The sequence below is a fragment of the Rutilus rutilus genome (assembly GCF_951802725.1).
Source record: "Rutilus rutilus genome assembly, chromosome: 8".
In the NCBI taxonomy this organism is placed as follows: Eukaryota; Metazoa; Chordata; class Actinopteri; order Cypriniformes; family Leuciscidae; genus Rutilus; species Rutilus rutilus.
In genome coordinates this window covers 8,718,913-8,724,419 of record NC_140222.1, presented here as the reverse complement: position 1 = coordinate 8,724,419, position 5,507 = coordinate 8,718,913, and the positions used below count along the sequence as shown (strand labels likewise).

Genomic DNA, 5,507 nt, shown 5'->3' with positions numbered 1-5,507 from the left:
TTTACTTTTACTCTTGATACCTTAAGTACATTAGAGTATGCAAGATAATTTTGCTTAACTAGGGTTAGAAATATATGACTAGTAGTTTTTCGCCAAAGCAGTATTAGTGGTTATTAAAAGTACTTCAGTGTAATAAAGTATCTCAATATTTATTCCATGAGTCAGCCCTGCAAACCTGTTGGTAGACAACTTAGTGGATAGTGAAAATATGCAGTCAAACACTCTGGAGCCCATCCCAGATGATGTCCCACCAGCAGGAGGCGTTACCAGGGACTCTATTGTGGAGCCCATCCCGGTCCAGCAGCACACCAGTGTCTCCAACTCAGCTGAATAAGTCTACATCATTTTTCTTATTTTATGTACTGTACAATTTAAATGTTTATGTTGATTTTGAGATGTTTAACGTTTGTTGTAAATAGTTGGGGGAAAAACGTTATAGAAGAATTTGTTTCATGTAGAAATTATGACTGTCATTACAAAAATAAACAATGTCCAGAGCAATGAATCCTCTTTTATTTACACATTTAAAGTTGCATAATTTTTTTCCTTTTAAAAAAATATAAGTGAAAAAAGTTAAAGAATATAATATATATACATATTTTTCAATCATTCTTTCAAGAAGAGAAAACAGCCTGTCCATTCTCTCTTGTGCTCTCCTCGCCTCTGCAGTCCCATGTCTTCTCTCAAGTCCAAAAACTCGTCCTCTCTGTCTCGCCTTCTTCGTGGTGCTGGTGCTGCTACCCCTGGCTCCTCTTCTTGGTCACACACTGCTGAACTCAGCCCTGGTGTGTCCTCAGGGATTGAGGCAATGAGGGTGCAATGCCTCTGTCCCAACATCTCATCCATGAGGACAAACCAGGGCCAAGTTTCAGCCGAGGGTTTCCCACTCACACCATCACCTGTCCCAGGACACGTGCAATCCTAAGGCAGAGCAAATTAACCATGGCTTGTTAACAACAACAGCACAATACATTTCAGCAAAGATGTGATCTCAACTTTCTTACTTTGTATTTTTAAAATCATTCATATTCAGAAATCATATTCATGAATACTCAAATTTGGTTAAAACCTTTGTAGACATGGCTTGCATGACAGCACTACAAAAACACATACAAGTGAAACCCCATTGCCTCATCTATGGTACTGCTTTTCCTATTGTTGTGGGCTTTATAGGGTGAGTGATATTTCTTATTTACACAAGTTTGACAGACTAGTGCAAATATTACAATAAAATGTCATTTAATTTATTTAGTTTTTTTTTTTTTAAATTGCAGTTTAATAAATTGAGCTGTCTGCTCCTTGCTCCCTGAAACAATTATTAAACTATTAGCACAAGTTTTGCCTCAGACCACCTGACAAATGAAGCCACGCAATGGTGATGGAGTTAAGGTGAAGTTTATAAGAAAGAAAAACTTGTGGCTTTTAACTCAGGTTTCACTAGCTAAGTTATTTGAGTAAATGAAAACATAATACTTACATTTAAATGTGAATTTGCCGTCCACCAGCGAACTCTCGGCCGTCTTTTTTTTATTTTTATTTTTTATAAAAATGTTGTCGTCACCGCCGCGCGATGAATTATGGGGTAGGATAGTCCGCAAAGTGTCCATTTATGTATCCTTCCTTTCACGGGGAAACGAAGGGTGCATTTGGCGTCGCTTTAGCCTTCGTCGCGCCGCGATGACGCAACCGGCCTTCGAATACGGACTTCGGAGGATGCAGAATTGAATTGGGACAGCCTTCATAGCGCCGCGGTGACGCAATCGGCCTTCAAATGCGACCTCCGAAGTGTGCAGCCTTTGAATTGGGACATCCTTCGTCGCTCCGCTGTGACGTTTCGACGCGCCGCTGTGACGCAATCGGCCTTCAAATACGGACTTCGGAGGATGCAGACTTCACATTGGGACACAGCTGTTTTTAGTGCGCAGTCTAGTTCGAGACTCCTTAAGTGCGCAGTCTAGTTCGAGACTCTTTTAGTGTGCAGTCTAGTTCGAGACTCCTTAAGTGTGCAGTCTAGTTCGAGACTCTTTTAGTGCGCAGTCTAGTTCAAGACTCTTTTAGTGCGCAGTCTAGTTCGAGACTCTTTTAGTGCGCAGTCTAGTTCGAGACTCTTTTAGTGCGCAGTCTAGTTCAAGACTCTTTTAGTGCGCAGTCTAGTTCGAGACTCCTTAAGTGCGCAGTCTAGTTCGAGACTCTTTTAGTGCGCAGTCTAGTTCGAGACTCTTTTAGTGTGCAGTCTAGTTCGAGACTCCTTAAGTGCGCAGTCTAGTTCAAGTCTCCTTTAGTGCGCAGTCTAGTTCGAGACTCCTTTAGTGTGCAGTCTAGTTCGAGACTCCTTAAGTGCGCAGTCTAGTTCGAGACTCCTTAAGTGCGCAGTCTAGTTCAAGTCTCCTTTAGTGCGCAGTCTAGTTCGAGACTCCTTTAGTGCGCAGTCTAGTTCGAGACTCTTTTAGTGCGCAGTCTAGTTCGAGACTCTTTTAGTGCGCAGTCTAGTTCGAGACTCCTTAAGTGCGCAGTCTAGTTCGAGACTCCTTAAGTGCGCAGTCTAGTTCGAGACTCCTTAAGTGCGCAGTCTAGTTCGAGACTCCTTAAGTGCGCAGTCTAGTTCAAGACTCCTTTAGTGCGCAGTCTAGTTCGAGACTCTTTTAGTGCGCAGTCTAGTTCGAGACTCTTTTAGTGCGCAGTCTAGTTCGAGACTCTTTTAGTGCGCAGTCTAGTTCGAGACTCTTTTAGTGCGCAGTCTAGTTCGAGACTCCTTAAGTGCGCAGTCTAGTTCGAGACTCTTTTAGTGCGCAGTCTAGTTCGAGACTCCTTAAGTGCGCAGTCTAGTTCGAGACTCCTTTAGTGTGCAGTCTAGTTCGAGACTCCTTAAGTGTGCAGTCTAGTTCGAGACTCTTTTAGTGTGCAGTCTAGTTCGAGACTCCTTAAGTGCGCAGTCTAGTTCAAGTCTCCTTTAGTGCGCAGTCTAGTTCGAGACTCCTTTAGTGTGCAGTCTAGTTCGAGACTCCTTAAGTGTGCAGTCTAGTTCGAGACTCCTTAAGTGCGCAGTCTAGTTCGAGACTCCTTTAGTGTGCAGTCTAGTTCAAGACTCCTTTAGTGCGCAGTCTAGTTCGAGACTCTTTTAGTGCGCAGTCTAGTTCGAGACTCCTTAAGTGCGCAGTCTAGTTCGAGACTCCTTTAGTGTGCAGTCTAGTTCAAGACTCCTTTAGTGCGCAGTCTAGTTCGAGACTCTTTTAGTGCGCAGTCTAGTTCGAGACTCCTTAAGTGCGCAGTCTAGTTCGAGACTCTTTTAGTGCGCAGTCTAGTTCGAGACTCCTTAAGTGTGCAGTCTAGTTCGAGACTCTTTTAGTGCGCAGTCTAGTTCGAGACTCTTTTAGTGTGCAGTCTAGTTCGAGACTCTTTTAGTGCGCAGTCTAGTTCGAGACTCCTTTAGTGTGCAGTCTAGTTCGAGACTCCTTAAGTGTGCAGTCTAGTTCGAGACTCCTTAAGTGCGCAGTCTAGTTCGAGACTCCTTTAGTGTGCAGTCTAGTTCAAGACTCCTTAAGTGTGCAGTCTAGTTCGAGACTCTTTTAGTGTGCAGTCTAGTTCGAGACTCTTTTAGTGCGCAGTCTAGTTCGAGACTCTTTTAGTGCGCAGTCTAGTTCGAGACTCCTTAAGTGTGCAGTCTAGTTCGAGACTCTTTTAGTGCGCAGTCTAGTTCGAGACTCTTTTAGTGTGCAGTCTAGTTCGAGACTCTTTTAGTGCGCAGTCTAGTTCAAGACTCCTTTAGTGCGCAGTCTAGTTCAAAACTCCTTTAGTGCGCAGTCTAGTTCGAGACTCCTTTAGTGCGCAGTCTAGTTCGAGACTCCTTTAGTGTGCAGTCTAGTTCGAGACTCCTTTAGTGTGCAGTCTAGTTCGAGACTCCTTTAGTGTGCGACTCCTTTAGTATGCAGTCTAGTTCGAGACTCCTTTTGTACAGGGCCCTGACTGAGTCTGTTTCCACCTGAAACATAATTCCACCACAAACATGATCATTACAAGTTTTCACATTCATTCAGCAACTCTGAGAACACACAGACAGAGTGACTTCATCATTTCCTCCACCCTAAAAAAATAAAAATAGGCCAGTGTAAAGCATAACTGTTGTAAAGCAGGTTATGTTTGGTGTTCTGTCTGCTGCATACTGACCTCTGTGTGGGAGACTGTGTGTGTGTGTGCTGGCTTCAACAGGGACACTGCATTTCCCTCTACTGCAGAACATACAGTCAGCCATACTTAAAACTTAAAAAAGTAGTAATGTATTGCACACGTACCCAGTGTTACTTGCTTAGAGGAGCCAGCACCAGGGTCAGATTGTACAGCACCTGTAATCCCATCCATAATCGGCCGTCCCTTATTGCTACTCAGAGCCCACTCCTCCGCCAGTGTATTCTGGAGGAGTGGCCCTCCACCGGTTTTCTGAATTTCACTCTTTATCTATGTTTGCTGCAAACAAGTATTGTGATAAAATGTTCACAAAAATAATAAAAGGTTGTGGTAAATACTCACCACTTTTGTCTTTATCTGCTGTCAAGAACGTTTGGAGTTGGGGTTGCATCTAAAAATCAATGAATATTAATCTTTCTTAGTATATACATGCACATTTTTTATATATGATAAAAATAGGCTAAATTATGTATATATGTATGTGTAGCCTATATGTGTAATATAGTACCGTTACGTATCCCCCAGAGTTAGATAAGTCCATGACGCACTGACGCACACACCGCTAGCCGAGCTTAGCACAAAGACTGGATGTAAATGGCTCCAGCTAGCATACTAAAAAGACACTCGCAATCTGGAGAATCACGGAGGGCCTGTCACTACTTTGTAAAGACCACCCATTGGCCCAATGACGGAATCCAATGGCCTGGGTGAATGGATAATGCGCGTATGTCTTTTCAGAGCTCCAGTGAAGTTCACTTAATTTATTGGAATTTAGTTTCAATATTACTTTAGCTCTATGCTTAATCTGACTCCAATTTCAAATGATAATCAAATTTAGATTGTGTTATTAGAAAATAGTCATAAATATTGATTATGAATTCATTTAGATTTTTGATTATTCTGAGCATCCCATACTTTCAATTATTGATTCATTAAGGGACCCGATGCCGCACAGAGTCACACGCCCCAGGTTTACGTGGATCTCATGGACACAGCCTCGCCAGTCTGATCTTGGTCAGAGGGTGCAGGGTTTGCTAATACCTCTTAAGTCGGTTGCCTACTGTTCACTCATACAAAAAAAAAAAGTGTAGTTTGTTTAGCCACTTCATTACAACTTGCTAAATCAGTGATAGACAGAAATCAAAAGGTCTTCAGATGACGTGCCTATGCTCCGTTCATATGCGGCTTTAGTTTGACCTATCCTGGACACAGAGCTGCGGTAGCACCAGCCTCCTCATAGTCTACAAAAATAATGATTTCAGAAAACTTCAGAATAAATCAAGATGTAACATTTATTTGTCAGGTAAAAATGTATCATGCCAATT

At 42.6% G+C, this 5,507-nt stretch overlaps 1 long non-coding RNA gene across 1 annotated transcript; it reads right to left on the bottom strand.

Annotated features, from left to right (window-relative positions):
• Positions 1-491: 491 nt before the first annotated feature.
• Positions 492-1,903, bottom strand: LOC311296190. The gene is made up of 2 exons (XR_014628518.1): positions 1,478-1,903; positions 492-921 (listed from the first exon to the last, which is right to left on the bottom strand). It is a non-coding gene; the product is annotated as an uncharacterized lncRNA (long non-coding RNA).
• Positions 1,904-5,507: the final 3,604 nt, after the last annotated feature.